Source organism: Heterocephalus glaber, unplaced genomic scaffold (assembly GCF_053883595.1).
Source record: "Heterocephalus glaber isolate CG9 unplaced genomic scaffold, H.glaber_assembly_v1.0 deba00001461, whole genome shotgun sequence".
In the NCBI taxonomy this organism is placed as follows: domain Eukaryota; kingdom Metazoa; phylum Chordata; class Mammalia; order Rodentia; family Bathyergidae; genus Heterocephalus; species Heterocephalus glaber.
The window spans coordinates 2,200,645-2,223,986 of record NW_028258308.1 but is presented as its reverse complement, the minus strand read 5'-3'; the positions used below and the strand labels follow the sequence as shown (position 1 = coordinate 2,223,986).

The window sequence follows — 23,342 nt, the reverse complement described above, 5'->3', positions numbered from 1 at the left end:
TGAGTTTAGTTCACGGTATGTTAAGTTTTTAACTTTGGTTTTTTCCCCTCCATCTAAGTTTCCTGATAACTAGATTATTGCAGAAACTTTCTAACACTAAGCTGAAACTTTGTGTTTTATTTTACATTTTTGAAAACATAAAGTAAATGTAAGCAAAACTCAGCATTCTTTTAAACAAAATGACCAGAATATTAATTTGATTTTATATAAATAAATATAAACTTAGGTATGATTGTGGTAACATTAGCTTCCAAGCTAGTAACGCTCTATAACTCATATAAGCCATTCTAAATATTAAATATCTGTTAATATAAGAATATAATATGTCTTTTCATGTCAGAATAACTTTCCAGTGTATATTTTAACTTCATTCATTTCATTTTTCTTTTTGCAAGCTGTTAGCACATGAAGAAGACTCTTCAATAATATTATAATAAATGCTAACGTAGTGTTATAGTTTATATGTTCATTTATTTTAATGCTTATCAGTTCAATCTATTTTCTATTAAACTTGTTATGTATATATAGTTCATGTTTTTATTTTGAATAGGAAATCATTTAAAATTAAATTTCCTTAAGAAAAATAGAGTGACCATTTCAAACAAAATATTTCTACCATAAAAAAATGCTGGATATGAGATATATACAATATAAGCCAGAGTAAAAGTTTTGATGGCTGGAGTGAGACTAATGAGATGAATGAGCCATTACCAATGAGCATTTCTGTGGTGATAGTGACCTTTGTCAATACTCCTCCTTCCATTCAATAAAACTGTATTTGATTGAAAGGGTTTTTTTCTTTTTTTTTTTTTAGGTAGGTCTTCACAGTTACTTCACTAATGATCCCAGTTTCAACGAGTGACCCAGAAATGAAAGACGATATTTCACAAAACTTCTGGAGTGCACTATAAACAAGACTTACAAAATGTCATGTCCTTGAAAACACAAAACCCAACATGCTGGCGTATGTCTCTTACTCAAAATTGAGTTCAAACATAAAATATTACATGGGCCACAGAAGGAAGCTAAGTCTAAGTTTAAAAAAAAAAAACACACAAATCTTTTCTCTATATTCTAAAGATCAGAAAATCAGAAACATGTTGTCACTGTGGCACAAATCAACCATACAAGTAGCTTTATATATTAGTGATGTCATTTAACTGTTATTCAGAACATGGAGGAGACTCTAAGTTATGTATGATTTTTCGAGGACATTCATTTAGGAATATCCTGGAAAATCCAAGTTTGTCCACACACAAAATAGTCTTAAATCTATTTCAGCACAAATTTTCAAGCTGATGTTCTCTAAATTAAATGATGGCTATGCTGACCCACCTCTAAAAAAACTTTTGCTTAAGAATTTATATGTTGTTATTAGTCAGCTTTTCATTACTATGACCACACATCTGAATAAAACAAATTAAAGAGAAAGGTTTCTTTTGGCTCTCCATTTCATAGTTTTTAATCTGTGGTCAGCTGGTTCCATTGCTTCAGGCCTACATTTGAAGGGTATGGTGGAGGAGTGCTTCTCACTTACTGATGGCCAGGAACCAGGAAGGTAAACCACAACAAGTGAGAAAATATGGGTCAAGAAAATGCATATAGCCCTGAGGTCACATCTCCAGTTCCTACTCCTTTCAGCTAGATCCCATCTCCTGTTTTTATTATCTCCCAATAATGACATCAAATTATGATCTGATCAATATACTAATCCACTTGAAGAAGTTAGAGCCCTCATGATCTTGGTCAGATTTCCTATTGTTGGACACAATACCTGACAGAACTTAAAGGAAAGACAAGTTTAATTTAGCTGTTGGTCCAGGGCACTAAGTACATGGTTACCTGGTTTCAAGGCATAAATGTAATGATAGAAGCATATGGTAGAGAAAACCTGCTCACTACTTGCTGACCAGGAAGCAGAGCAGGGAAACAGAGCCAGAGAAGAACAGACTGAGGACCGTATACAGTACCCAGTGTCACCCTCTTTGACCCCTCCTGACATATGGAGAAGTATACTCTACTAATCTGTTAGGTAAATCTTAATCTAATAAAGTTGACATATTAAGATTCATGGTCACAATTCAACTCTTATCAACATCACACCAAACCACATTTCTTTATATCAGACTTAATTTCAAGCAAAAGGAAATAAAAAGTTTATTATTTTGCCTAATGTAATACAACTATCCCATGTGCACTAAAATGAAAGTTTCAGCACTTGCAGGATTCTTTAAAAGGCTAAGTCTAAGTCTCTTCTGAGACTCAAGGCAAGCTCTTCGGCATGACCATCTGAAAATGAAAAGAAAAAGTTAGAAACTTCTAAGGTTCAATTGTACAAGGTCAATTCTATTTAAAAAGAGAGGAACAGAGGGATAGAAAAAAATTGTGTACAAGAAGGCTATTGTTTTTTGAGAGTTGACCTTATATCCAGCTACTCTACTGAATCTGTCAGTTAGGTCTAGAAGACTTTTGACCAAGTTTTTTGGGTCTTCTATGTAAAGTATCATATCATCAGCAAATAATGACAGTTTAACTTCTTCCTTTCCTATCTTTATTTTTTATTTCTTTTTCTTTTCTAATTGCTGTGGCTAATGCTTCCAGAACTATATTAAACAGGAGTGGTGATAGTGGGCATCCTTGTCTTGTTCCTGATTTTAGCATGAAAGTTTTCAGCTTTTGACCATTTAGTATGATGTTGGCTGTTGGTTTTTTCATAAATAACCTTAATCAGGTTGAGATAAAGACCTTCTATTCCAATTTTCTGTAGCGTTTTTATCATGAATAGGTATTGGATTTTGTGAAATGCCTTTTCTGCATCTATTGAGATGATCATATGCTTTTTGTCCTTGGCTCTGTTTATAGAGTGTATTACATATATTGATTTTTGATTGTTGAATCATCCTTGCATCCCTGGGATAACTCCCATTTGGTCAGGGTGTATGATCTTCTTGATGACAATCTGTATTCTGTTTCCCAGTATCTTGTTGAGGATTTTTGCATCTATGTTCATTAGGGAGATTGGCCTATAGTTCTCTTTTGGGGTTGGGTCTTTCCCTGATTTGGGAATCAAAGTAACACTTGCTTCCAGGAATGAATTTGGAAGCCTTGCTTCTCTTTCAATTTCCTTGATGACTTTAAAGAGTAATGGCGATAGCTCTTCTCTAAATATCTTGTAGAATTCAGCAGTGAAGCCATCAGGACCTTGGCTTTTCTTTGTTGGTAAATTTTTTATACCTTTTCAATTTCACTCATTGTAATTGTGGTGTTTAGAATTTCTATATCTTCTTCACTTAACTTTGGCAATTCATATGTATTTAAGAATCTGTCCATTTCTTCTGTGTTTTCCATTTTATTACAGTACAGGTTCTCAAAGTAGGTATTGATGATCCTCTGGATTTCTGCTGGATCTGTTATGACTTCACCTTTTTCATTCTTAATTGCATGGATTTGAGCCTTCCCTTTTTTGATAAGGTTGGTTAAAGGTTTATCAATTTTATTTATTCTTTCAAAAAACCACCTCTTTGATTCATTGATTTTTTGGTATGGTTCTTTTAGTGTCCATTGCATTGATTTCTGCTTGGATCTTTATAATTCCCTTTCTAGTACCAGCTTCAGGTTTGTTATGCTCTTCTTTTTCTAGGAGCTTGAGGTTCTGCATTAGTTTATTGATCTGAGTTCTCTCTGTTTTCCTAATATGGGCATTCACTGCTATGAATTTCCCACATAGAACTGCTTTCATTGTGCCCCATAGATTCCTGTGTGTTGTACTGGCATTATCATTTACTTGTAGAAACTGTCTAATTTCTTCTATTGGTTGTTCAGGAGGGTGTTATTCAATTTCCATGTGTTTGTGGGAGTTTTGTGGTTTCTTATGCTATTGATTTCCAATTTTATTGTGCTATGGTCTGATAATACACAGAGGGTAACTTCAATTCTTTTACATTTACTTAGACTTGTCCTATGATCTAGCATGTGGTCTATTTTGGAGAATGACCCATGTGCAGTTGAGAAGAATGTTTATTCTGATTTTGTAGGGTGGAACACTCTGTCAACATCTATTAAGTCCATTTGTTCAATAGCTTGGTTCAGTTGTAGAATTTCGTTGTTAATTTTTTGTCTAGATGATCTGTCTATTTGTGATAGTGGGGTATTGAGGTTCCCCACTACAATTGTATTAGAGATTATTTGGTTTTTTTCATGTCCATTAATATTTGTTTTGTATACTTGGGGGCATTCATATTTGGTGAATATATATTTAGGATTGTCATCTCTTCCTCTTGGATTTTTCTCTTCACAAGGATGTAGTGACCTTCTTTGTCTCTCTTAATTAGTTTTGGTTTGAAATCTAATTTGTCTGCAAACAAGATTGCTACCCCTTCTTTTTTCTGGGTTCCTGTCACATGGAGAACTGTTTTCCATCCTTTTACTTTCAGTCTATGAATGTCCTTTTGAGTTAGGTGTGCTTCTTGTATACAGCATATTGCTGGATTTTGCTTCTTAATCCATTCTGTCACTCTATTTCTTTTGATGGATGAATTGAGGCCATTAATATTGAGAGTTATAATTGATAGATATTGACTCATTCTTGTCATGATGTTTTACTGTTGTTGGCTCTTTTCTTTCTTATTTTTCCCCCTTTCCCTTTAGTGTCTTACCTTGCCCAGTGGCTTCACTCTGTTTCCCCTCATGGAGTTGTGATCTTCATTGTCTTTTTCTAGGATATTGCTTAGAATTGTTTGGAGTGCTGCTTTGGTGTTCATGAAATTTCTCAGGTGTTCTTTGTCATGGAAGTATCTAATTTCCTCATCAATTTTGAAAGATATTTTTGCAGGATACAACAGTCTAGGTTGGAAATTATTTTCCTTTAGGGCTTGAAATACTTCACTCCAGGCTCTCCTTGATTTGAGGGTTTGTGTTGAGAAGGCTGCTGTGATTCTGATGGGCTTTCCTTTGTAGGTGATTTGTTTCTTTTCTTTAACTACCTGTAGGATTTTGTTCTTCTGTTGGGTTTCTGGGATCTTGACTATTATATGTCTTGATGTAGATTTTTTTTTTATCTTGGCTAGTCGGAGTTCTATATGCCTCAATTGTCTGTATGTCAAATTCTTTTACTCCAATTGGGAAATTTTCTGTCATTAATTCTGTGAACAGTTTTTTTTTTGTCTTTTGTACTTTCTCCTGCTTTTTTGTGGACTCCTATCAGTCTTATATTATTCTTCTTTGTGTCATCTAGGAGCTGTTGGATTGGCTTCTTATAGTCCCTTGCTATTTTTAAGAGATCTCTCTTTTCATGCTCACTGACCACCATTCTGTCTTCTATATCTGATATTCTGTCTTCAGATTGGCTCAGTGTGCAGTGCATACATTCAATAGATTTTTTAATCTCCTGGATAAGTATGTCTATTCTGACAACATCGATTCTGCCAACCCAGGAACAGAGGATCTTTCCCTTCTGTTTGTTTGGGGTTTTTTTTGATGTCCTCTTCAATCTCCTTTTTCAGAGTACATGAGTTTTTGTTTCAGATGTTTTTCACCACCTTGGTTAGGCTAATTCCTAGGTATTTCATTTTTTTGAGGCCATTGTGAATTGTATTGCTGTGCTATATTCTTAGTGACTTTATTAATGGTGTTGGGGAACACTATTGATTTTTGTGTGTTGAATGTGTATCCTGCTACCTGACTGAATTTGGTTATTAAGTCTAAGCATGTTTTGGTGGAATATTTTAGGTCTTCTATGTAGAGGATTATGTCATTTTCAAATAATTGTAATTTGACTTTCTTCCTTTCCTAAAAGTATCCAAATAATTACTTTCTCTTGCCTGGTTGCTCTGGCTAATGTTTTGAGTCCTATGGTAAACAGAGTCATGATAGTGGGGATCCTTTTCTTCTTCCTGATTTTAGAGGGAAAGCTTGCAATTTGATGTTGGCAGTTGGTTTGTCATAAATGACTTTTATCAAAATTAGGCAAAGTTTTTCTATATCTATTTTCTTCAGAGGTTTTATCATGAAAGGATGTTTGATTTTTTTTTCTTTTTTTTTTTAACTGGAGATCAAACTCAGGACCTTGCTCTTGCAAGGCAGGTGGTGCAACCACTAAGCTAAATCCCTGGCCCGATTGTTAGATTTTATCAAGAACTTTTTCTGCATCTGTAGATACATTCATGTGGCTTTTGTCCTTGCTTTTGTTCATGTTGTTTATTATATTTATTGATTTGTGTATGTTGAACTATCCTTGCAACCCTGGGATGGAGCCTACTTGGTCATGATGCATGATCCTTATGATGATTTGTTGCATTCATTTGCAAATATCTTATCAAATATTTTTATATTTGTATTAATTAAGGAAATTGGCATTTAGTTTTCTTTTTTAGTTAGGTCTTTGTCTGGTTTTATAATCAGATTGATGTTAACTTCCAGAAATGTGTTTGGAAGCACTCCTTTTTCAATTTCATTGAAGAGTTTGAGGAGTATTGTTGTTATTATATCCTTAGAGCTCTTATAGAATTCAGCAGTAAATCCATCAAATCTTGGGCTTTTCTAATTGGTAAGCTTTTAATTACTGTTACAATTTCATTTCATGCTATTGGATTGTTCTGAATTGGTTTACTTTTGATAATTTATGTGAGTCTACAAATCACAAGGGGGCAGGCACTCTTTTACTAAATCCACCAGGAAAAAAGGCAATAATGTGTATACAGCTTTTCTTTTTTAAAGTGAGTTTTTTATGATGTAGTTGTGCTATTGATACACACATAATACTTTTTTAATGATAAATTTATAAAATTCTAAACATGTGGCTAACTACCTTTAATCCCTAATTCATTAATTTCATTGCAGTAAAAAATTTAAGGGAATTAAATTCCCTTCAAAATTGTACTGCAAAAAACAACTTTCTCTTGAGAATATTTAAATATTTTGAGAAAAAAGTTTTGGCATGTTTATTTTCTTTTTTCTTTTCTTTAAGCACATGCATGTTTTCAAGTACTATTTCTCCCCTGGCTATAGTTAGAAGTAAACTGAATGTATTGTGTACAGGTACAAATTCTCTATAAGGAAGATAATCTTTATGTATATCAAAACTGAACCAATAAAATTAATTTTTAAAGAAGCAAATTGGTAAGACAGTCAGGTGTATTTTTTTTTGCCATCTAGTGGATATTTTGTCTTTCCATAAATTTTCTATAATTTAGGCACTTCAATAGAAATTAATTTTATTATGCTCCTTATATGATGCTTATGTTTTTTTGACTACTTCAGAGATGATGATAGTATTTGATGATGTTCCAAGTACATTATTAATCATTATGACCAAACTAGAACTACAAATATTAGGGAGTAGGAGTAGAAATAAGGTAAGTGGCCCACATGGGTATAAACTCAACATTACACTAAGTAAAAATACAGTATCTTATCCTGATTAACAGTAATAAGTAAAACATGAAAAACAGAAGAATTTCAAAATAAATGTGATGAATAATATTTTAATTAAAAGAGATCTGGATACTCCAAACAATAAATGTCAAATCCATTGATATTGTATTACCATTGCAATTTAAGATGATTCAATTAGATTTTTATTGTTTCAAATGAATGATTCTAATTAAAGTTAAACACATTATTGGAAAAAATGTAAAACATAAATATAGTTATATTTTTAGGAGAAAATAACGATAATACCTAAAGAAGAAAATTGAGAAGTTAAAAGTGCTGAGAGTAATGAAAATAATCTTGATTTAAGAGTGAGAAAACGCAGCTATATTTGTCTTCTCAAATTTATTAACTGAAACTATGAAAAATCTGAGGTTCTCAATCTTTCCTTGAAACAATTAGAAAATATTAAGTTTTAATGCCTTTAAATTCCTGGTATCTATGATTTTACTATTTTTAGTAATAGCTATATGTAATATAGTAAGAATTCCATGAAATGTCCTTCAAATAATTAGGGATCAAAGTAATTGATAGAGAAAGACAATGTACTTCTTTTTCTTTTGGTACCTGGGATCGAACTCAGGACCTTGTGCTTGCGAAGCAGGCATCGGAACCACGGAGCTAAATCCCCAGCCCTGAAAACAAACGTTCTTATTGTCTCAGTTGTCAAATTTTAATTTTCTTGATGATACATGTTCTAATATTGCAAAAACCCAAAGTTTAATTTTAAAAACAATATATGAAGTTTCATCAGAATCATGGCCGAATACTCCTACGTAAAATCCACCAAACTTGTGCTCAAGGGAACGAAAGCCAAAAGTAAGAAGTAAAAGAAAGAAAAGAAGAGAAAAAGAGAAGAGGATGAAAAAATCCAACTTGATATTGTTGGAATGTGGTGGACACTAGCCAACTTTGGTGACATTTCAGGAACTATAGCCATTGAAATGGATAAAGGAACCTATATTCATGCACTTGACAATGGCCTTTTTACACTGGGAGCACCACATAAAGAAGTTGATGAAGGTCCTAGTCCTCCAGACCAGTTTACTGCTGTCAAATTTTATGATTCCAGAATTGCCCTGAAATTCAGATATGGAAAATATCTTGGTATCAATTCAGATGGACTTGTTGTTGGGCGTTCGGATGCCATTGGACCAAGAGAACAGTGGGAACCAGTGTTTCAAGATGGGAAAATGCCTTTATTGGCCTCAAATAGTTGCTTTATTTGATGCAATGAATCAGGTGATATAGAAGCAAAAAGTAAGCCAGCAGGAGAAGAAGAAATGATAAAGATTAGATTCTGTGCTGAAAGGGAAACCAAGAAAAAAGATGACATTCCAGAAGAAGACAAAGGGAAAGCAAAACAGTGTGAAATCAACTACATAAAAAAATTTCAGAGCTTCCTAGACAATAAAATTAAAACCAGTAAAGAAGACAGTAAAATTCTTTAAAAAAGGCTCGGAAAGATGGATTTTTGCATGAGACTCTTCTGGACAGGAGAGCCAAGTTGAAAGCTGACAGATACTGCAAATGACCAGGACTTTTTTGTTTCTGCCTACTCCTTTTGTTTTCTATGAATAAAACATGCAGTGATAGTGCTTTTGTAGAAAAAAAAAAAAGCATTATATGTAGGTCATATTACATTTAGATATTTTCAGTATTTAGAAAACTAATCACAAATTTGTGTTATTTTTTAAATAAATACTGTAAGATCACTATTATTGATATAATTGCCCTCATTCCATTAAGAGGTATTTTATAATCTCTTCTTCATATGCTAACATTTGCTTTTTGGAATTTAGACTATATTTCTAATTTATTAGTCATAGTTCTGGGTGTGGATTTGTAATATAGATTTTATCAATTGATTTGCATATTTCTTTTTAAATGTTACTATTGACTATTACAGCAAGCTCTCACTTTGAATAGGATTTAATAATCAAATTTCAACAGTATTTGATGAGGATTATCTTTACAGAAGCCAAACTATGTCAATGATCCGTAATTAGATTTAGTCATAGCCTTGGCATTGGAGTTCAAGTCTTTGGATTGAAATCCCAGTGATTTTTTTTTTACCCACAATGGTATACTATCAAAATATATTTTTCTGTGTAGGTAATCACAAATCTTAACTTTTTCTTTTTCTTTTATTTTTTTCTCAGTACACAGGATTGAACTCACGACCTTGTGCTTGGAAAGCAGTGGCAGCACCACTGAGCTAAATCCCCAGCCCCATGAATCTTAACTTTTAAAATGACCTTAAATTTTAAAGTAGTAGGTGCTTGGGGGGGGGGATATGTTTATCATTATTTGCTCTAGCAAAATGAAACTGACTTTGTTTACATAGATTTCTTTATGAAAACTAGACCCCCAAAAGTGAGGTTCAAGTTCTCATCAATAAATTTTATTAGTTACATTAGGGTATGTTCATATCATTGCCAAAATACAGTTGGAAAGCAATAATATTTTCGTGTTCTGCAGAACAGTACAGGAGCTAATTTTTCAACAGTTTACTACGTATTTGATAAAGAACTAGAAGAGTTGAAAGTTCCCAGTACAAAGAAATGAACCATGTTCCAAGAAGTAGAAATATAATTATTCTGATGTGATCATTGCACATTGAATACAGATATTAAATTACCTCATGGTACCCCATAAGCATGTAAAATTAAAAATAAATTTTTACTCATTAAAAATTACATCTTGGGCCGGGGATTTAGCTCAGCTGCACAGGGCCTGCCTGGCAAGTGTGAGGTCCTGAGTTCGATCCCCAGTACCAAAAAAGAAAAAAAAAATTACCTCTCAAAAATACACTACTGTATGTTTTTTAAAAAGATAAAAATACAATTTATGAATAAAAAGTTTAAAAAAGAAAAAAGAAACACATGACTGGAGAAGTATATTCTGAAGGCATTTAAAAGAGTTAAAATTATTTTTCATAATACAATTTGTTGATCGATACCTTATATTCTGAGTAATGCACATATTCTAGGAATGACAATACATTTAATATAATGTTATGCATTACAATGTATAAAACTGTACAGTTTTTCTGTGTCAAAATTTTAGTCTAGAGCCTCTTTCTCTTTTGTTCTCTTTCTTTTCTCCCTTCTATCTTTTTCTACCTTCTTTCAATTTTCCCCCCTTCTAATTCTCATTTTCTAGAAGCCATCTTTCCTCTTATTATTCACAACTTTCTTTTCCTATATGATTGTCAAATACAGTTTTTCACAGTATCGAATCAGTTATATGCAATATTTGGAGTATTAGTTTTTAGACATGCTAATGAGAAAATGCTTGTCTTTCTGTTCCCCGTGTTTGTCTTTTCCTAATGATTCACTTAGAAATCAGTGCACATACTAGAATAAGATAACAATAAATGCAACAGCCAAATGGATGCACACTTTCTAGGTAATAGGATGACTCACCATCTCTTTTGAAATCAAAGTATATTGTTAATTTTTCTCTCTCACACTGAGCATCATACTCATGATAAAAAATCCCTACAGAAAACTAAATACAAAAGACTATGGCCATTATATTTATAGCTAATGTCATCTTTGTTGTGTTAGTTTTTTGTTCATGCTAATTTTGATAAATTTGAACTGATACAGCATACACAATTCTTTTCATGTTGACGTTGTTTTGCATGTAACTTTTTTCATTTTTACATATAATTTCACTGTTTTTAAAAAAAATCTTTGAAATAATTTTTAATTGGTGAATAATATTCCATGGGCCAATTACCTGGTAAGCTAATTCTCTATTGTTGGAAATCCTTGTACACTGACAAAATATTCCTGCATTTTATCTGAAGCATAAGAACTATCTACATTGTTAAAAATATTCATTTTTATTTCACCTTACTACAGCTACGTTATGCTGTAATAAATATTTTAAGTATAATAGTTTGTCATTCTTCTTGTTTCTTTACTTTGAGTAGATGCCCACAAATAAAATTATTGTCACAAAGGGTAGTAAATATACTGAGAGTCCTGATAAATACCATTACTTTGAAAGGTTGTGACACTGTATTTTCCCACTGGATATAAGTGAAAGAGCCCATTTTACCACATCCTTTATGAAGCTGGCAGTAATTTCTATTCCTGCGTTAATCCATACAAGGCACATGAATTGCAAACATGCCAGATACCCTATTAAATTTTTTTGCTGTACAATGTCAAATGATACCATAAGATGAAATCTTTTTTTTTTTTTGAGAATTTGGTAGTATTTTTATTTTGAATTGTCATCTATTATCACGTCAAAAGATATATGTTGGAAAACATCCAATGGATGTTGACTTACCACTAAAAAAGGCATCCGTGTCTGATTATCATACAGAGAAACATAAATAACATACATGTAAACATAAATTATGTTTACTTGAAGAGAATAGACTATCATACACAAGATAAAAATACAGTATTTTATGTACATTTTTAAGATTTCAATTTTTATCCACAGTTTATAAAGTTAAAAGCTATCTGTACAAAATCTTAAGTGTATGGAGTTTATATATCCCCATTCTTAGGGCTGCATTGCCACAAATTTCCTTCAAATTACAATGGTGTAAATTCTTATGTTCTTTTTACTTCATATTCAAATCTTGGCACTAATATACTAAAACATGTTACTTTTGACCTGTGAGTTACAAAGGAAATAAAGTGTAATCATAGATATTTCTAATATCAGAAAATAAAATAAAATATGCCACAAATTAACATTTACCAATTCTACAGTTACTTAGTTCTGTTTAACTTCCCATGCTGCTGTACTACTTTCATACAGATACATGAAAAACCAACAGATTATGATTTTTTTTTTTTTTGGTACAGGGTATCGAACTCGGGACCTTGTCCTTTCGAGGAAACCGGTGGAACCAAAAATCCCCTGCAGATTACAGATTTTTAAAGTTACCTTAAAATAATAACCCTAGCTTGGCAATTATTTCTGCTCTAGCAGAAACATTAGTTAAGATATCACATGGTAAAATTCACAGAGATATCATTATTTTAATTCCTAAATGTATGGGATTTGCATTATCTAGTACACTAATAATTAGAAAAACAAAACAGCATAATAGGTATTTGAAATTAAAGAGTACTGGAGTCTTTTCTGAGAATGGAGGGGGATTCCTAAAATAAATCATTAAAAGATTATCCATTGCACTTGCAAAGGAAGCATTTTGCCAGCCCCTCCTATGCTGATTAAAGAGGCATGAAGGCTTTATAAAAAGTTTAAGATGAGCTAAACTATTTATTGTTTAAAATCGTCCTGAAAAGTAATAGAGCTATTAGCACCCTCCCTTCTCTCCCAAGTAGCTAACTATCAACAAGAAATATAAAGTGTCAGTGTCTAAATTATTGCTATCTACTTAACAAGAGTTTAATCTTAATTGATGGTTTAGGATTAAATATAAAAATAGGCCATATCTGATCTGAACAAGAAATAGAAGGTAGGCATTCCAGTCTATGTAATTCCTGCCTAAGTGGAGACTGTAACAGAAAACTCCTGGCTCCATCATTAATTGTTTTGAAACTAGTTACCTGTACTTTAACTTCTGACACAAAACAATCAGAGTTCTAATGCCCAAACCACAGTGTCTGTAGCACCTCAAGTTTGAAAAAGGAGTGCTCTGAATCCCTGAGAGGAAAGCTGCTCAGCCTCTCTTATCCACAACTCATGTCTTCACAAGAGTCCTCAGGATTGCCTCCATCGAAACAGCCCCCAGTGGTACAGTTGGCATCTCTGGAAAACTGTGATAACTGCTACGGAGGTTCTAGGATGGGAAGCAACAATTTTTAACATAGTTGGTTGCAGAAAGAATCTCTATTCTAATTAATCAAAGAGTTCTTGCTGTTAGCAAAGAAGTAAAAATATTCAACCCATATTTTTACACCTATAAACTGTTGATTGGATATCCCATTTATTTTTATTAAATTCACATGTCACATTTATAACTATCAACAGATAATCGAAGAATTGTCAGTACTATCACATCTACTGACACAAGCTAGAAAGAGCGTTATCTATAGTTAACATGCATGAGCTGTGTACATTAAAGTTGTCTATTTTGAGATACTCCATCCTTTCAATATTCCAATCTTTCCTCCTCTCCATTTCAGGCTGATCATATCCCCCACATTAAATGGTGCTCCAATCTGATCTAATTAAATGGTGTTCCAATCTGATCTAAGGCCTAAATTGGGTGTGTGCAAAATGCTACCAAAATTATTTGAGGATCTCTATTCTTACATATGGCATCATAATTTTTTTTTTTTTTGTACCTAGGATCAAACTCAGGTCCTTGCACTTGCGCAGCAGGCAGCGAAACCACTGAGGTCAATCCCCAGCCCTGGCATCATAATATTTTATGTAAGATCTGCATATTCAGTTCCTCAATTAAGAGTCAAATTTTAGACATCAATAGGATACAATTACTAAAGTATTTCCCTGCCCTTAAGCAGTTTACATTCTAAGAGGTAGTGAGAGACAAATAATGAAAAACACGATCATTTCATGTATACTGAACAATTGGAACATAACAGAAAGAACAACAAAACTTCCTTAGAGAAACTTGAGAGGCTTCAAAGGCATTTAAAAGAAGTGTGGAGGTTTGGAAGAAACAAGTGTCATGAAACTTTCTAGGATGAGGAATGGCATGTCTTAAAGGATAGAGAACTTTTTACACACATTATGAAAACCCGAGAGAAGGGACAGATGTAAAGGAATTATTACAGTTTTGGGAATGTTGGGATGAAGACACAAGGTCATTTATGACATTGAGGAGACAGCTTTAGCAGCATGATAGTAACAGAAACCAGATTCTGTTGAACAGAGCAGTGAATAGGAAGTAAAGTAAAGATAGCTCTGCTCTAAGGGGGATTGGTTTTGTTCCTGGTCTTGTTAGTAACTCATATTTATTGGCTACTTAGTCTGAATTCTCAACTGCAGAAATTCTGTAGAGAAAAAGAAAGAATCTCTACCCTCAAGTTATTGACTTTCTATGGGGAGAAGTATGTGTAATATTAATATTTATATAGTAAATAAAGTAATGTCAGGTATAGCCAGCTTCACTGAAGAAGCCAAACAATGATATGGCCCTTAGCCAATGGGCAGAACTGCTTGGACAAAAGTGTTATGAGAGACCGTGTGTTAATGTGATATTTCAATTGAGAACTAAATATTGATCAGAAGGCAGTCATGAAAAGATCTGGTAGAAGAGGATCCTAAGAAAGAAAAACAAATGCAAAGACAATGAGACTTTTCAGGACATCTAGTATTGGAGGAATAGAAATAACCAAACGTGTAGCTAATGAAATGGACAGAAAATAGACAACATGGAGGATGGGAAGGGAATGTTGGCAGGTACGTCACAGGGAGCCATGTCCAGAGCAACCAGGAATTCCAATGTTTATTCTCAGTGCAGTGACATCTTCATAGAATCTTTAGTAATAAAACAGGAAATACTTTAGGGAAGTTTCTCTGGCTGCTTTTAAGAGAGGGCTGAGAAAATATAAAAATGACAGAAAAGAATGGGAGTAGAGTTTTCTGCTATTTAAGCTGCTATATTGTGGGGAAAACCTGTATTCTTTTCGAAGTTTCTGTAGTTTATTTTTTCCTCCCTCCCTCCCTCCCTCCCTCCCTTTCTTCTGTCTCCCTTTCTGTCTGTCATTCTTTCCAGGGCTAGGGATTGAATCCAGGGCCTTCACACTGAGCTACATCCTCTCCACACCCCTTTTGTGAGACAGGGTCTTGCTAGATCACTATATTGCAATCCAAGCTGTGCTCCTACTTGCAGTTCTCTTGTCTCAGCCTCCAAAAGGGCTGGTATTAGAGGCATGCACCACCACACCTTGCTTTAATTTGGAGGTTTTTTTCTTGAGTACATCATGTGTTATGAATTATTGCCAGCACTTGAGCTTTGTAAATCTTCATAGCTAATTTATTTAGCTATGAAGTGGGTAAATAGAAATAACTTTGCTATCCCTTATTAGTTCATTGTTTGGATTAAATAGTCACATGTGACTGCTTTGAATAACTGTGAAGCATTCAATTCCTGCTATTATGGTCTGGCCTGATTAATTGCTATTTGTAAGAACATCTGTTTCCTCAGAATTTATTCTGACATTGAAAAGGTTAAAAAATAACAGTTTTCTTTGTGAAATCCAACAAAGGCACATAAATTGCTATGAAGTATCACTTAATGGAATTGGTTTTGATATTTATTGACTTATTCAAATTCCCAGAGCTATTTAGTATGAACCTGACACTAGTTGATGAAGCACAAGTATATATTCTTCTATTGAATATTCAGAGAACATATATTAATATCTCAGCAGAAAAGTTTGAAAGTAAGAGATTAAAGTATTATGTTTGGAAAGAAGTATTAAAGGAAAGGAAACAAAAAAGAAGAGAAGGAAAAAATGGAAACAAAGCTTTTGTAAATAAGAAGAGGGGGAAGGTTGAAGGGGGAAGGGGAATGCAGGAAAAAGAACCAAGTTATTTTTTTAAAAAGAAGAACCTTATTTAATTAAAAAATAAAGTATTGTGCTTAATCAAGATTAAGATTGTGCTTTGTCAAGTCATGTAGTAAGGAAGTTATTTGTTTGCTTATTTATTTACTTACTTAATTTTAAAAGTGTTTGTGGCCATGTTTAGTTCCAAAAGAAACAGAAATGACTGAATCCAAAATTACAGACATATGTAGAGGAATAGTTGCAGGTTTTGCAATTTCTACTAATGTAGTCTCTATAATCCACCTAACATTAAAATAAATAACACTTCAAATTCCATGGTCATTAAATAACACTCCAAGTTCCATAGCCATTATTATTATTACCATTTTATGATGCTGGGAATTAAACTCAGGGTCTTAAGAAAGCTAAGCAAGCATTCTACCAATGAACTACATGCCCAGCCCTGGTTTTAGATTTTATTGATTTTGTTGTTGTTATTTTCTAAGTACCTTTTCCTTTCAACTTACTCAGCTCATGGATGCAAACAGTAATTTGACCTCTAAAAAACATTGTGATTATTTTTAACTTAGAAATTTTCATTTGTTTTGTCAGTTCTGAATAAATTTAAATATCTAATTTAGAATTTAGTTAACTTCTTGACCTGTAGATTTCAAATATATTTTAAACTTATAGTCTTCTTTTTGATTTCTGATCAGAATTGTTTCCCTTACTGACACTCTAGACCTAAATATTTGTGAATTTCTTTAGACTGTTCAATAATTGAACAAAAAATATCTATAGTAAGATTGCAAATCCCATGGGGTAAATCTGGTGTTTTGAAATAAACCCAATTTGAAACTGATATTTATTCATTTATTTAAGAATTATTCATTGGATATCTTCTATGTGCCAGGCACTATTCTTGGCACTTGGTATATATTAGTAGTGAAAGAAACAGTCTTCATAAATATAGAACTAATTTCTGGTGACAGGAGACAAACAAAATAATATGCATATACTGACCAACATATATTACATTAGAAGGAAATATACACTCTAGCAAAATTACAGCAGCATAAAGATATTTATACTTATTTTTTCTCTGTTGACCCACTTTTATAGAACTAGCATTTTTTGACATCAGACTCTGCATTTATCATCCCACTTTGATGTTCAGCCCTGACTGGCAGAGATTTCTCAATGCCATTTCTCAATTCCTATGGGAGAGAGTTTGATTATTCCAACTTGAGTCAAGGTTCCAATTAAAGATGGACCAGAGCCAAAACATGCCTTATAAGTCTCTTTTTGGAGGCTCATCCCTATATAAAGAGGAGAGGAAACATTTCAAGAAACTTTAGGGAGTTTGTTAGTGAAGCACTGTAAATAGCCAGAAAGCAACTCTTGAATACCTTACTGAACATATATAAAATATGAAAAAGCCTAAGATCTTAAAGACATCACTCAATATGTGAGTTTCAACCCTTTTATTCAGGGTGACCCAGATAAATATCTAAATTAATATTTCTATTAATAATGTGCACTTTAAGGGAGCTAATGTCTCTTTGAAGTAAATTTATGGCAAATGTGTGGACACTTAAAAACTGGGAAGGTCTGGAAAATGTATCTTTTTCATATTTGTTTAAGTAGATATTGAATTAATCATTGTTGGAGAGAGAATAGTTGATTCAATATAGAATAAAACCTCAGAAATTATCCATGTAAAGAGAAGCATTTTGTTCTCCATTTTTTCTGGAAGACAGGAACATATTTCTCATAGTGGAGACTAAAGAAGATCACTTTAAAGAAATAATTTTTATTTAGAGAAATAATTTTTGACTGTCAGGTACTAACTTGGAGGTCTGTTTACAATGTTAAGTCATTCATATACTTTGGTTTTAGTGACATCATGCTCATTGGGTAAAGGTATTGTCCTAAACATAATGAAAATAAAGTATAAAGTCTACAATAGATATATGAGCACAAGACAAAATATATCCTGGGAGCACAGAGAAAAAGCACCTAACACTGCATAGAGGAAAGTTTTAGCAAAAAGGAGCATATGAGCTGGTCCAATAAAAATGTTTTCCAAGACAAGATAAAAAGGAGAGCCTGTAATTTAAAAGACTCCATATAAACAGAAAGACAGAGATGTGAGCAAACACTGCATGTTCAGGAAATCTTTAATCCATGCATGGGAGAAAGACCAAAAGTAGAAGTCAGGACACAAGGTTCAACAAAGATTTGTTGAAAGAGGATGGACACCTGGAACAATACATGCAGAAAGCAAATGCGAAGGGGCTCCTGAGATGGTAAGGACTAAGAACTTTCTTTTGTAAAGCAGCAAGGAAACTAGCAAGTCACTGGAGGTGTTGAAGAGGAGTTGGTGTGAACCAATTTAATTTTTAAATTGTCATTTTTGACAACCAAAATGAAATACCTTTGCACACCTACCAGACATCATAAAGTAAAAGGACTAATGACACAAAAATGTGCCATGGATAAGGAAACAATTGCTGCATTTTAAACACATCTTATGGGAGTGCAAAATGTACAATCACTTTTGAAAAATGTTTGATAGTTTGCCATAATGTTAAATTAATCTATGTTGTGACCTCAAATTTCACTCCTAGATATCCACCCAAAGGAAATGTAAACATATATTTTCAAATAGAGAATTGTACAGGTATATTCACAGCAACATTATTTATACAAACCAGAAATTGAATGCAATCAAAATATTCAGGAATAACAGAGTAAGCAAACAAATTATAATATATGCACACCGTGGAGTACTATTCAGCAATGAAATTAGTGTATCAGTAAACTACTTTAAATACAACATGAATGAATATCAATAGCATCCTGAACAAAAAGGCAAACACAAAAGTGTACCTAATTGACTGAAATCATTTATATAAATTTCAGAAAAGGCCAAATCAATCTATTATGATTATTATTGCAAAATCATAACAATAGATTACATGTGGCCCAAAGATTGCCTTGAAGTGGGCTTCAAAAAAATTTCTGGAGTGATAAAATTTTCTAAATCTTGATTGGGATTGGGATTGGATGAGAAAGGTATTTATTAAAACTGTTCAAATATTTAATATTCTCTGGGCTTCATTAATGTTCTTAACTGAGATAGCTGTTTCCTCAATTAAAAAGAAACTATTTTGAAAAATCCATAGAGGTGAACAACAAAGGTAAGATACTGATAGTAAGAATACCACTGCAGAGAAGAATGTCTTATCAAAAATAAGAAGGAGGAGTTTGAATGAAGAAAATAGTGCAGTTTATAGAAATTTCAGAGAAAGAGGTAACAATGTTCATAATATGATTATGTCAAAGATGGTAAGTAAAGAGAAAAAAGGAGAAATTAAGAATGGATATACTGTATTCTAATGTCATTGTGGAAGTTTAAAAAAATACACTGAGGAGCAAAAGACCAAGAATAGACTGTCTTGAAGGAAAAGAACAGGGCCACAGATCTAATACCAGATTTCAGTATTTAACTTTAAAGCAACACTAACAATTGTAGCTTGGTATCGATGAAAGGATAGTTAGGTCAATGGATCTGAGGAGAAAATTCATAAATAAATGCATACACATATAGTCAATTGATCTTTGAGAGAGGAGCAAAAGCAGATGAGTGCAGAAAAGATATCCACAAACAAAAATTGAATCTCCACACCAAACTTGCACCTTCCATAAAAATAAACTCTAAATGGATCCTAAATATAGATCTAGAATGCAAAACTATAAAACTCCTAGGAGAGAGCATAAGAGGAATCACACATAACCTTGGGTTTGGCAATGACTTTGCTTATACAATCAAAAGCATGATTTATGAAAAAAATCAGTAAGTTGAATTTCATTAATATGAAAATTTTCTACACTGCCAAACCCAAGGAAACACAAGCAGAGATGGGAAGAAAATATTTGCAAACAATACATTTAATAAATCTTTTTATTAAATATATACAAAGAACTATTAAAATTCAACCAACCCCCACCTCCTATTTATGAACAGACAAAACATTTGACCAGATCCATCGCCCACAAAGATGTACAGATTGCATATAAGCAAATGAAGCAATAGGATGAAAGGAAGAAAATGGAAACAAAGTCTTTGTAAATAGAGAATGGTGGAGGGGGTGAAGGGAGGGCAGAGGAATGGGGAAAAAATAAGAACCAAGATACAGCATGTAAAGGTACAAGATCCCAATGATGAATGTATCTGTACTGTGTACCTAAAATGTACCAATAAAATTAATGGGGAAAAAAAGCATATGAAGAGGCACTCAGTGTCATGTCATTAAGGGATCCTAAATTTAAACAATAGTGAGTTACCTCTGCCTGCCTATAAGAATGAATCACTGACAATTCTAATGCTGGTGAAGAATGCAGCAACATCAACTCTCTTTCAATGCCCATAGGAATGCATTATGGGACATGCAATTTGGAATGCAATTCGACATCTTCCTACAAACCCAAATACCCTCTTACTATACCATCCAGCAATGACACATCTTGGTGCTTGCCAAAATGAATTCAAAATTAACATCCACACAAAAGCTGGTACATAAATGCTTATCCCAGCATTACTCCTAATTGTTAGGCCTGGAAATAACTAAGAGGTCCTTGAATAGGTGAATTGGAAAATAAACTGGGCTACATTTAGAAAATGGAACATTACTCTGCAAAGGAGAAAATAAGCTATCAAATCACAAATAAACATGAAGAAACCTTAAATTCATGTTGCTAAATGAGAAAAAGCAAGTGGAAGAGGCTATGGACTACATGGTTCAATAATGTGACTTTCTGATAAAGCAAAACTACGGTGATAGTCAAAATGTTATGGATTAAAAAAAAAACATTATGGATTGCCAGAACTTTGAATGGAGGGATGAAGGGGAGGAAAGGAAGAGAATGGAAAATTTTAGAGTGTAAGATAATGCTATAAAAATTTTTAATGGTAGATACATGCCATTACATGTTTTTCAAAGCCTACAGAAGGTAAAATAGAACATAGATCTTAATGTAAACTAAAAATTTTAGTTAACAATGATAATATTATATGAGCTCAGCAATTGTAAGACACAGACCACATGAATGCAAGTTTTAAATAATAGGAAAAATGGAGAGAGTAGAGAGGGGACTATTTGAGAAGTTTGTATTCATTGTTTTCTGTAAATTTATAGCTCCTCAAAAAGAAGAAAGATTATTTTAGGAATAAGTTGAAAAAAGAGTTAGAAGTAAAACCCAACAGTTGCAGCTTGATGTAGGCTGTACAGTTGTGTGTGTGTGCGTGTGTGTGTGTGCATGTGTGTGTGTTAATTCAGAGGGAAAAATACAGCAGCAGTGAATATACGTACGATTCACTAAGAAAGGGATGTTCCACTATACAGAGGAAGAAAAGAAAAACACCAACGTCAAAAATCTAAGAAACAGGAATGTTCAAGAACAGGGGAAGGAGCCAGGAAAAGAGTAAAAAGCTAGTACATGAAAGCAGGGAAGAAGGAGAAGAGAGGAGTTGGTTTCATCTGAGCCCAGGATATGAGTATTTTTTCTTTTGTCAAATATTGCAAAAAAGATAGATTTGAGCACTGGTAAATGAGTGTAAAATCTAAACTACACTTTTGTAGTAAGAATGTGAGCATTTTTGTAATGAATTGAATAAAGAAAGGGATTTAAGAGATAAATATTGCAAGTGTAGAATAATAGTTGTAAAACTGATAGAGATCAAGGAAAATCCAATCAATGCTCTGTCATGATTTATTCTGAAAATTTCAGGACAGGTTTACAGAATTTAAAATGGATTCAAGTCTTTGATGAAGATCTTGTTGTTAACATAGCATATGTGGTAACTTTTGAATATATCCATAAACTGTCATTTTTTTGACAGTTATATAATGCTCAATATATAAAGGAAATTTCTTCTGGGTATATTTAGGGAAAAATGGTTGCATATATTTAAGTGGTAAGTAAATATTCTACTAATAATTTTAAAACAGAGTCCTCTGGAAAGCTAATGATATTCTTAGACTTTCTATTGACCTCTAGTTTATGCTTTATTATTAAATTTTATAAGAAATGTCATTCTGAAAATAATTGTTTCCATATTTAAAGCGTATATTGGATGCGACAAAGATGTTTACCTAATTGTTCATTCTTTAAGATAATCAGGTTGGCTGTAAAATTTCAATGAACATTTACATCATTTGAATGATCAACCATACTTACTTTTGTAGTACATTTATGCTACACTCAAAATTTTTTACAAATTAATAGGAATAATCCTGCATTACAGGAATGATTTAATCAATGAATGAGACATGGTCTCTTAAAAACACTCAGAACAGGTGCAGTTTTAAAATATATTCTGACTTTTGGTTGCCATCAGATAGTTCTTAGATGTAGATATATGCTGTCCCGCATTTTTGCTAGGTTTTTTAAAGTACTAATTTCCTTTATTCTCAGTCGATATTTTGTTCAAAATTTTAATTCAAATTTTTATATGTTGAAAGAGATGAGGTATTAAATTTAAGTTGTCAAATATTCATACTTTTTTCCTTTTGAGTTTTTCACTTCAATTATTTTGTCACAGCAATGTAAAACTAACACACACCACCTGTCTTAATTTTTAAAATGAATCTTGACATCTGGTAGTAGAGATTCTATGGGTCTGTTCTTCTTCTAGATTGTCTTACTACTTCTTGGCTTTTTAATATCATAAAATTATAAAGTCAGTTTATCTAGATAAAGGGCTCTCATATTTTTGTTCCATTATTTTCTATTCATTACTCTTTGGATGCTATTGCAAATGGCATTTTAAAAATTAATTCATAACTTTTGGGGACTGGCAGTGTTAATATACTTGATTTTGTATGTTGAATTGTCTAGCAACCATATAAACTAAAAACAGAGAAATTAAATGTATAAACAGAAAAAAAGAAATAAAACTATTAAATGCTATAATTGTAGAAATTTTGAATAATGTACAGAAAAGTAAATCAAATATTCATACTCTTTAAATGTGACTATACATAAATGGTACAGTATGTCAAAATATTGCAGAAAATTATTAATTTGTATCAGTTCTTTGTCTTTTTAGAATAGTTAACAATTAAAGATAAAACTTCATCATTTAGCTATGTTAGTGTAACAAAGATTTGCATAAATATAAATTTATAACAGGTGGTTATTTAATTACCTGATAGCTGTACAATGTAATACTATGCAGTCATTTAAAATACCATGTTGAAGACTGTAACGATTAGAAAAGGTGACAGCCAATTTCAGTGCCTTATAGGAAAGACAAATCCATATTCTAATAACCAGTGATATACTTCATGCAAATTTTAGTCCTGATCCTATCCCCATAGGGGGAAAAAAACCCACTAGAGCTACAATCTCTTTTCATGCTTGCATTTAAGTACAATTCAGATGGGG

The 23,342-nt window shown here is 32.7% G+C and overlaps 1 pseudogene across 1 annotated transcript in view; it reads left to right on the top strand.

Moving 5' to 3' along the window:
- Positions 1–22,906, top strand: part of LOC147826709 (protein FRG1 pseudogene) — a 52,754-nt pseudogene extending 29,848 nt beyond the window's left edge. The window contains exon 4 of the transcript XR_015453420.1: positions 815–22,906. The product of XR_015453420.1 is annotated as a protein FRG1 pseudogene (transcript). The remainder of the gene's footprint in view (positions 1–814) is intronic.
- Positions 22,907–23,342: the final 436 nt, after the last annotated feature.